Source organism: Chrysochloris asiatica, unplaced genomic scaffold (assembly GCF_000296735.1).
Source record: "Chrysochloris asiatica unplaced genomic scaffold, ChrAsi1.0 scaffold00011, whole genome shotgun sequence".
NCBI lineage: Eukaryota > Metazoa > Chordata > Mammalia > Afrosoricida > Chrysochloridae > Chrysochloris > Chrysochloris asiatica.
Window position 1 is genome coordinate 35135224 of NW_006408529.1, and position 10331 is coordinate 35145554.

General features: G+C 39.9%; 2 pseudogenes; both read left to right on the forward strand.

Moving 5' to 3' along the window:
- The window catches only part of LOC102826944, a 108224-nt pseudogene extending 98703 nt beyond the window's left edge, over positions 1 to 9521 (forward strand).
- Positions 9522 to 9534: 13 nt separating this feature from the next.
- The window catches only part of LOC102827327, a 20594-nt pseudogene continuing 19797 nt past the window's right edge, over positions 9535 to 10331 (forward strand).

Consider the following 10331-nt stretch of genomic DNA (forward strand, 5'->3'; position numbering starts at 1 on the left):
GTGCCTCTATTGCCCCCTTATTTTAGGTAGCCAATGTCTAAGTTGCCCATCCCTATCTACCCTGTATACAGAGGGAATAGGATTGATACTTGATGTGAAGACTCCTTCCGTCTCAGTTGGTACCTTAAGCTACTACAGCCATAAGTATAGGTCATTTTCATCAAATTGTAGCAATTTACACTAATTCCTTCATAAAAAAAAATTTTTTTTTTAAACTTCTTCTAGTCGAGTTCTTATCATCAGCCATTGCGGCTAGGTCAAATGGGTACTATCTGCAGGGTTGGGTATTTTTGTGCATCTCCTCTCACTTTATACCAGCTGCATGTTTCACTCTCAGCTCTAGTCCTCTATGGCTATGTCCTTGTCCACGGGCTCAGGAGCCCCAGGTCTAGCCACACTTAGGACCAACCAGTCCTTCCTCTTCTTTCTCTCAGCTCCAAGTCAACGGGAGTCTATGAGATGTGGTTGAACTCAGCCCATGTCTTCATTGCTGCCTTCCCCTCTCTTCCACTCACCAGTAGACCAACATGCTCGCTAGAAAGCTTACATGCCTGCTCATGTGTTTACTTTGTGTTTCAGTCTTGGAGGGGGATTTTTCCTGAAAGGACTTGATTGCTTGCCTTGATGGCTCCCTGGTGAACAACTTGCTTCTTCTTGTAGTAGTTAATCATATTGCTGTTTTTGTTTTGGATTTTTCTGCTGATCTTTCTTTGAAGATGTATCTTCTGTTGCTCTAGCTGTTCCAGGCTGTTCTGCTTGTCCTTTCTAGTGGTAATGTCCCACCTCAGAAGGTTCTGGATGGGTTTCAGGATTCCACCTAACGTCCTACATACTGCAAAAGCCCTGAAAGAAGCCTGTTTCACTGGGCAAGTTCTAGAACCCCTTTTAGGTATTCTAATCAGTTATAGGCTGAAGACGGGCTTACAAGCTTTCTGCAATCATGTTTCCTGACTTTCCTTTCTATCCCACTCAAGTGTCTGTTTTACAATAGTAGGCAAGGGAAACCAGTATTCATAAGACCATCAAGCATCTTAACATTACTCCCCTTCTTCAGACTATTCCTTGATCCTGTACCACATAGCCCAGTTGTTCCAAAGCTGAACATACAACACTCTTTACCTCTGTCCCATTTAGCCCATGCAAACCTGTCTGTGTTTCCCTATCTGCCTTGTTTTTCCACCCCTCCTCCTTCTTGTGTATTGTCCTCCTCGATACCTGAACTACGATGTGTCTACCCTTTACCCTGTGCTCTTCTGTCCCCTCCCCCCCCCCCCCCAACTCCCCTATCACACCCCCACTGGTAGCCTACAAATATTTTTTCCCCTTTTAGTATGGGTATCTTTTCTTAGTCTTTTACAATAATGGTCTTATGCAATATTTGCCCTTTTGTGACTGCCTAATTTTACTCAGCATAATGTCTTCAAGGTTCATTCATGTTATGTGGTGGCTTGCAACTTGCTTGTTATTCTTCAAGGTAACATAATATTCCATTGTGTGTATGTACCAAAGTTTTCTTATCCATTCTTCCACTGATGGGCACTTAGGTTGTCTCCATCTTTTTGCTATTGTGAATAGTGCTTCTATGAACATTGGTGTGCATGTATTTCCTCATGTTGTGGCTCTTTATCTTTTGTGGATATATACCAAGTAGAGGAATTGCTGGATCAGTAGTTCTATTTCCAACTTTCTGAGGAAGCGCCATACTGTTTTCCAGAGTGGTTGGACCATTTTGCACTCCCACCAGCAATGTAGGAGGGTTTGTCACCCAGCCATGTTTGGTTCCTTATGCTTCCAAGTCAACAAGCAAAGACAGGATTTACTGTATTGGCAGAGTTGATTGATCTTGATTACCAAGAGGAGAGAAGGAAGCAGCTGACATATGTCTAGGAGATGTCCCAACAGCAAGGTGGAGCATCTCAACATCCGAGAGTTCCAACGTGCAGTTGTACCAGCAGCTCCAAGTCTTTATAGCTACAGAGTTTCTTATCTGTAGTTAGCAGATGTTAGTTTCAATTTCACACCAAAGTAAGCAGGCTCTAAATGACTAAAAATCTGCATATTTGGATTACTTAAAAAACAATTGGATATGTAGCAATTTGAGCTTGGTGCCAGTGGGCTTTTTGGGTTAACATGCCTTATCCTATTATAAAGAAATAAACTTAAGACCAATGCATAAAAGCCATTTTAGGCTTATTTATGTAACACTTAAGCTACCTACTCTGACATTATGAGGGTTAGGGATTAATACGTGTTTTGCCTGCCTATGACAATGACTTTCTTTCCTGAGACAATAACTTTTTTATTCCACTGAATTGAAGTGCATGGAGGGATTTGAGAATTACCAAGGGCTGTGTGTTTCCACTTTTCTTATAAGGGAGGTGCAAGGCTAGATGAAAACTGTATAGAACAAAACTTGGTACAAAGTAGCAACTCAGTAAATCCTCTTTTTCATTTTCTTTTCATTACTGTTATTATTATATCATATTTAGCACCAAAGACCTGCAAGTTGCAAAGTAACTGAATCTAAAGAGAAGGCCCAGGTATCATCTAGTCTACAATCCCATTTTACATGGGTAAACCAATTCCCTGAGAGGAGACAAGATCAGCCTTAGGTGACAGAATTAACTGGTAATATAAGTGGGGTCTGGTAGGGTAGTGCTTACGAATCGGGCTGTGAGCCTTAAGGTCAGCAGTTCAAAACTACCAGCTGTTCCATGGGAGAAAGATGAGGCTTTCTGCTCCCATAAAGATTTATAGCCTCGGAAACCCTGTACAGAGTTGCTATGGATCAGAATCGACTCAACAGCACTTAACAACAGCAACAAAAATAAGTGGGGTGAGAATCCTGGTGAAAAATCTTGATCTAGAAATTTTAGACCTTTTGAAACCAGTCAGCATTTCCCAGAAACTTTTGTGATAATAAAGTGGCAGGACAACCCTGTGTCCCCAGAGAAATTTTAAAGTGGTTCTTCTTTCTTCCTCATTGTTTTTTATTTCATTGACCTTTAAGAATTTCCCCACAAGACCCCAAGGGATCTCTACTTTTTCCTCTCCTTGGTTCTTTCAGCTGAGTAGCTGGAAATGCTTGTTGCTCTTGGAAGATAAAAGCTGACCAGGTTTATTGGAAGTCAGATTCCTAGATGGTAGAAAGGGAATAAGGTCGTTTTGTTTGAATTTTCATGAATTCTCCCCTTTTAAAGTGGCACTGTTTTATATAAGACATTGAACCATTTAGACAAGTAGGGACCTATCTAATTCATTTTTCATAGCATTCCTATGTGCCCAACATGACACAAAGTGGGCCCTCAAATATTTGTTGAACTAACAAACACACTTAGCTACCCTCATCTCACTATACAGGGGTTTTCAGATGGACTTTTCAAGATGTGTGAATTTTCCCTCAGAGATGTTGCTTAATCTTGGTGATGTGGGAATTGGAAGACTGTTGACCCCAGTCTTTGGGTCACTAATTTAGTGTCAGCATCTTCTCACAGGGGCACTTTCAATTACACTATTGCTAAGTAATAAAACTAACTGACATTGACTTTCATCTGTCCCATGGAAGGTATGCTGAGCAATGAATTGTTCTGAAAACAGTGGCAGTAGGAAGAAGAAAAGCGCCGGAATAAACAGAGCTGGCAGCCCTGTATTCTTGCATTGGAAATCCTATTCTACCTTTACCCTTTGCCCTTTGGATAATAGTAGAATAGGTTGACACATGAGCATCTGTGTGGGAACGCTGCCCGGCAGACAGGGAGTTTCTTGGTGATGGGGGAAAACCTATCCATGTCCCATCTGCAGGAATAGTCATTCCTTACAAATTAAGCCTGGACTCAGAGGCCCAAGTAGTAAATCCTGTGTCAGTCCTTTATATTTCCCATTAGAATTGTTCATGCACATAAACAACAGATGGGAGAGATTAATGAGACACGTTATATTCAAGTAGCATCAATTGGTCTCAAATGTGGATGTAATGTTCTCATTTGGCAAAGTGCAATATCAGCTCTAAAGGAAGATTGTAGCGTATTTCAAGGCTGCCTGGACATTTGTAACAAAGCTTCCAAAGGCAGAATTTGAGGGACCAAAGTCAGGAAACAAACCCATTTTAGACACCTGTACATTTGTCATAAAATGCTGGTGCATTCATATTATGTCCTTTAAGTTGTTGTAAAAATAGATGACAATTATAAGAGAAAAAAAGCAAAAGAGCACATGATACAAGCTCTTGTCACTTGTTTATTTTTATATCTTGTACTGTGCTTTGTTTGGAAGTGGGTGAATTGGCCTGTGAGTGTGTGCTTACATGACCATCTGGGCAAAGAGTAGAGCACAGATTGGCGCCCCCTGCTTCTTCTGTGTGATTGGAAATTTAGCTTCCTCCTTGGACTCTAACTTGCAATGTTTAATGGAATGGAAACAATTGGGAGCTTGTTGACTGTACATGTTATGTTAGAAAGACACTGTACTTCATGTCAAGGATGAGCTTTCTGCCCATTTATTGGCAGACTTCCAGAAAGTATAAGTTGATGGGTTCATCTGGGCAATTAGACATAGTACTCAGGGGCTCGGACCAACACCAAGACCTGGTGAATTTACACAACCCCAAAATAGTACAGGTTACATACTGGAATACCTTATCTTCCAAGTCCCCTGCAGTCAGCCCAAGGCTAGTCCCATCAGAGTGGAGCCTTGGGGTCTAAGTCTTTCCTAGCAAGGCCTAAAGGCTTTTCCTATGCATCTCAGTGACCAATTCAGAGCGCAGAGCAATTTCTCTTTCTATGAGGAATCTGGTTGCTGAGAACCGGAGACCACTGGTGCCTACACTGAACTTATGTCTTTTGTGGAATGCAGAGTGGGCACTAGTAGGCAGCCACTGTCTAGAATGTTCCAGGGTGGCTGGTATGCACCACTGTTTGTAAGATTGTAGAAAGTTTTACACTTTCCCATTTCCTTTCTGACCTAGTTTATGCCCACTGTCAGGCGTTCATCACTGTTTACCCATCAAACTCTTGCTTATTTGTGGTACAAATATGAATACAGTGCTTTACATAGAATCTGCTTAATACAGCTTAGAATGAGAGTCTTATTTCTATCATGTCTGGTGTCATGTTTCCATTAATACTCTCTAAGTTCTTGTTAGGTTTAACATTTTTTATTGTGAAATATTAAAAACAAAACAAAACAGAAAAATACAAAGCATAATATAAGAAGCACTTATGAACCTGCTCTCCAATGTTATAAAATCCTCTCTTTTTTTAAGCCTTAAAAGATTAGAGATACATTGATATGTCCTGGGCAACCTCCACGCCCATTTTTTGTCTATCCTCTCCTCATCCACCCTCTTCCTCTTTCCCTCCTTCCTGAATTAATCATTGTCCTGAATTTGGTATTTTTTGATTTCCTGAATTTTAAAAGTATTACCAGGATAAATCAGACTATTGATACAAAATCATAGAAACCTTTATTTAATAAAAATATCAAGATGTGAATGTATTGTTTCTTGACATCTCCTCCATTTAGGTTTATATATTTCTGAAAGTGGTAGTTGCAGCTCTCTAATCCTTTCTTGAAAAATTATGTGCTCATCAGTTTACACCATACCAAAACAGTCATTTTGGCATCCTCAAAGGACTCCAAATGTGTTCCTTTTTAAATGTTCTTTGAGTTTTGGGGACAAAAGGAAGCCCAAAGGACAAAATCATGAATGTAGGATGTATCGGTGGGGAATGCTTGACCAATGAAATTTGAATAAGAAAGCCTTTGCTATACCTTTCAAGAATGAGCACATACATAGTCATGATGGAAAAACAAAAAAAATTTTCACAACTTTCCTGATATTTTTTCTTATCGATGCACTTTTCATTAAAAAAAAAAAAAATCTATCTAAAGAACCCTGAGATGATCTTGTGTCCTTTGAGAAAATCTATCAGAATTACCCCTTTAGAATTCAAAAGAAACATTCACCATCACCTTCTGAGCTGACATCTCTGCCTTGAACTGAACTGGGCCAGCAGATCCCTTCAGAAGTCACTGTTTTGATTTCACCTTTTTTGTGTGTGAATAGACCCTGACTAAGATCATTGTCCACCACTCATCTGTCAGTTTGTTGTACTATGGTTGCTTGTGAGTTTCTGTGATTCTGGAAGTTATGCCATCGATATTTTTAAATACCAGCAGGGAATAATATTTGAAATCTTAAAGAAAGTGACACAGCACAGGAGGCACTCACTCATCTTTGCCAAGAAATTTGGAAGACAACTCTCTGGCTGACTGATTGGAAAAGATCCTTATTTGTGCCTATTCCAAAGAGGTGACCCAATAGAATCCAGAAAACATCGGGCAATATCTTTGATATCCTGTGCAAGTGAAGTTTTACTAAAGGTAATACAGAAATGGCTACAATCATACATTGACCAAGAACTTCCAGAGGTTCAAGTAGGATTCAGAAGAGGACATGGAATGAGGGGTATCATTGCTGATGTCTGATGGATCTTGGCTGAAAGCAGAGAATACCAGAAAGAATACCTATGCTTAATTGACTATGCAGATGTTTTCAAGTGTGTGAATCATGACAAGCTATGGACAACATTGCAAAGTAGGCGTACTCCAGAACATTTAATTGTGCTCATGAGGAATCTGTACATAGACCAAAGGCAGTTGTTCGAACAGAACATGGGAACATTGAATGGTTTAAAATTAAGAAAAGTGTGCAACAGGGTTGTATTCTTTCACCATACTTATTCAAACTGTATGCTGAGCAAATAATCTGAGAAACTGGGTTCTATGAAGAAAAACATGGCATCAGGACTGAAGGAAGACTCATTATCAACCTGCAATATGCAGATGATACAACCTTGCTTGCTGAAAGTGAAGAGGACTTAAAATACTTACTGATGAAGATCAAAAAGCATGGCCTTTGGTCTGGATTGCATTTTAATGTAAAGAAAACAAAAATCCTCACCACTGGACTAATAAACAACATTCTTATCAATGGAGAAAAGATTGAAGTTGTCAAGCACTTCATTCTATTTTGGATTAACCATCAACACTCATGGAAGCAGCAGTCAAGAAATCAAATGATGTATCACATTAAGCAAATCTGCTGCACGGGACCTTTTTAAAGTGTTAGAGCAAAGATGTCAGCTTGAGGACTAAAGTGCACCTGACTCAAGCCATGGTATTTTCAATAACCTCATATGCATGTGAAAGCTGGACAGTGAATAAGGAAGACTGTGGAAGTATTGATGCTTTTGAGTTATGGTGTTGGAGGAAAATATTGAAAGTGCCATGTGCTGCCAAAAGAACAAATAGATCCATTCTGGAAGAAGTGCAGCCAGAGTCCTCCTTGGAGGCCAAGATGGCCAAACTTCATCTCTCACACTTTGGACATATTGTCAGGAGGGACCAGTTGCTGGAGAAGGATGTCATGTTTGATAAGGTAGAGGGTCAGTGAAAAAGAGGAAGACCCCTACCAAGATGGATTGGCAAAGTGGCAAATGGGCTCAAGCATGGCAACAATTGTGAGGTTGGCCTGGGACCAGGCAGTGCTTTGTTCTGTTGTGGATAGGGTCTCTATGAGTCAGTACCGACTCAATGGCACCTAACAACAACAACAACAGCAAGACCACTGTTTTACTTATAGAACTTGTCTGTAATTATTCACTGATCCCAGTTGTTGTTGTAGATGAACTGCAAGGTCAGAGGTTCAAACTCACCAGGCATGCCTCAGAAACCCTGTGCAGGGTCTCTATGAGTCAGAACTACCTGGATGACACTTAACAACATACATATATGTGAGGATGGAACAGAAACAAGCAATGTTTCCTTCTGTTGTGCATAGGGTCTCTATGAGTTGGAGTTGACTCTATGGCACTGAACAACAACAACATGCAGACATCTATCCAATATTCACACAATATGCACACATGTCAGCAGCATACATGAGTGACTGTTTCTCCATATCCTCACCAAGGGCCAGTGTTTTCAGATACATGTTCTTAACTAACCTTATGGTCTATTAAATGGTTTTAATTTGTTCTCTCACAATTCTAAGTGCCCATCATTCATCTGTCAGTTTGTCATATTGTGATGGCTTGTGTGTTGCTGTGATGCTGGAAACTATGCCACCAGTATTTTAAATACCAGAAGGATAAATCATGGTGGACAGGTTTCAGTGGAGCGTCCAGAGTAAGATAGATCAGGAAGAAGGATGGGAAGACCACTTTTGAATAGTTAGCCACTGAAGACTATTAGTCTTATGAACATCAGTAGAGCACTGTCTGATATAGTGCCGGAAGATGAGTCTCTCATGTTGGACAGCAATCAAAATATGACTGGGAAAGAGCTGCCTCCTTAGAGTTGATGAAAATGACATGATTGGAACAGAGCTTTTGGGAACTTCATTTACTGATGGTGCACACCACAAATTGAGAAGAAAGAGCTGCAAGCATCCATTGATAATTGGAACATGGAATGTATGCAGTTTGAATCTAGGAAAGTTGGAAGCTGTCAAAATGAAATGGAACACATAAAGATTGATATCCTAGGCATTAGTGAGCTAAAATGGAGTAGAATTGGTTATTTTGAACTTGATAATTATATGGTTTATGCTGGAAATGACTAATTGAATGGCAGCCCATTCGTCATCAACAAATTTCAAGTGAGACAACAGCACTAGTAAGCTATGTTCGTCATGGTCAAAAACTCAAAATCAAAAGGGTAACATTTACCCAATGACAAATTTGAGAGGGAATGAGAATGTACAATATTGTCTGTGGTAAGATAATATCCATACACCCATAAGGATGATCAGTTAATATGACTATTATTCAAATTTATGCACTGAACCTTAAAATTAGGGATGATGAAATGGGAGAATTCTACCAACTTCTTCAATCTGAAATTGATAAAACATGCAGCCAGATGCATTGATAATTACTGAATAATTGGAATTGGGAAGTTGGAAACAAAGAGGAAGGATCAGTAGTTGGAAAATATGGCCTTGGTGATAGAACTATGATGGAGATTGCATGATCAAATTATGAAAGACTAATGACTTTTTCATCGCAAATACCTTTTTCAACAACATAAAAGGTGACTGCACATATGGACATCACCAGATGGAGCTCAATATCATCACTAAAACAAGGTCAGGGGCCAACTGAGAAACAGACCATCAATTGTTCATATGCAAGTTTAGGCTGAAGCTGAAGAAAACTGAAACAAGTTCCATGACAGTTAAAATATGATCTTGAGTATATCCCACTTGAATTTAGAGACCATCTCAAGAACAGATTTGATACATAAGATACAAATGACTGAAGACAAGAAGAGTTGTGAAATGATATCAAGAATATCATCCATGAAGATCTCATTCACTTCCAATGATCTCTGGTTATTCAGCTCCAGCTCTTGTCATTGCCAGCTCTCTGGCACTGTGGCTCTTGCAAGGCTTCACCATTGACACCCTTAATGACTCTTCACCCTCACTTCTCCTGGATGCCTCCCCCATCCCCAACTGAAACCATTGACACCATGCTGAGTTATTCAAGCGACCCAGGCCATGGCAGGGATCAAGGATTTGGGGAAGTAGGACTGGGACCCTATCTGAAAATAAGTTTGGAAATCCTGGGAATAAACTAGTGAAAAAGAAGTGGAATCTTGATGAACTGCCCAAATTCGAGAAGAATTTTTATCAAGAGCATCCTGATTAGGTTAGGTGCACAGAGCAAGATGTGGAGACATATAGAAGAAGCAAGAAGTTATGGTTAGAGATCACAATGGCCCAAAGTCAGGTTTGAATTTTTATGAAGCAAACTTCCCTGAAAACGTCATGAATGTTATTGCAAGACAGAACTTTAGTGAACCTACTGCTGTTCAAACTCAAGGATGGCCAATTGCTTTAAGTGGATAGGATATGGTTGGAGTAGCACAGACTGGATCCGGAAAAAACATTATCTTACTTGCTGCCTGACATTGTCCACATCGGTCATCAGCCATTCCTAAAGAGGGGCCTATTTGCTTGGTGCTGGCGCCAACTCGGGAACTGGGACAACAGGTACAGCAAGTAGCTGCTGAATACTGTAGAATATGCCATTTGAAGTCTACTTGCATCTATGGTGGTGCTCCCAAGGGACCACAAATATGTGACTTGGAGAGAGGTATGGAAATCTGTATCACAACACCTGGGAGGCTGATTGACTTTTTATTTTTATTTATTTATTTATTTTTTATTAAATGTTTTTATTTTGGATTGAGTGAAAGTTTACAGGGCACATCATCAGCTTCACATTCAACCATTCATATAGCTTGTTTCATTACATTGATTATTA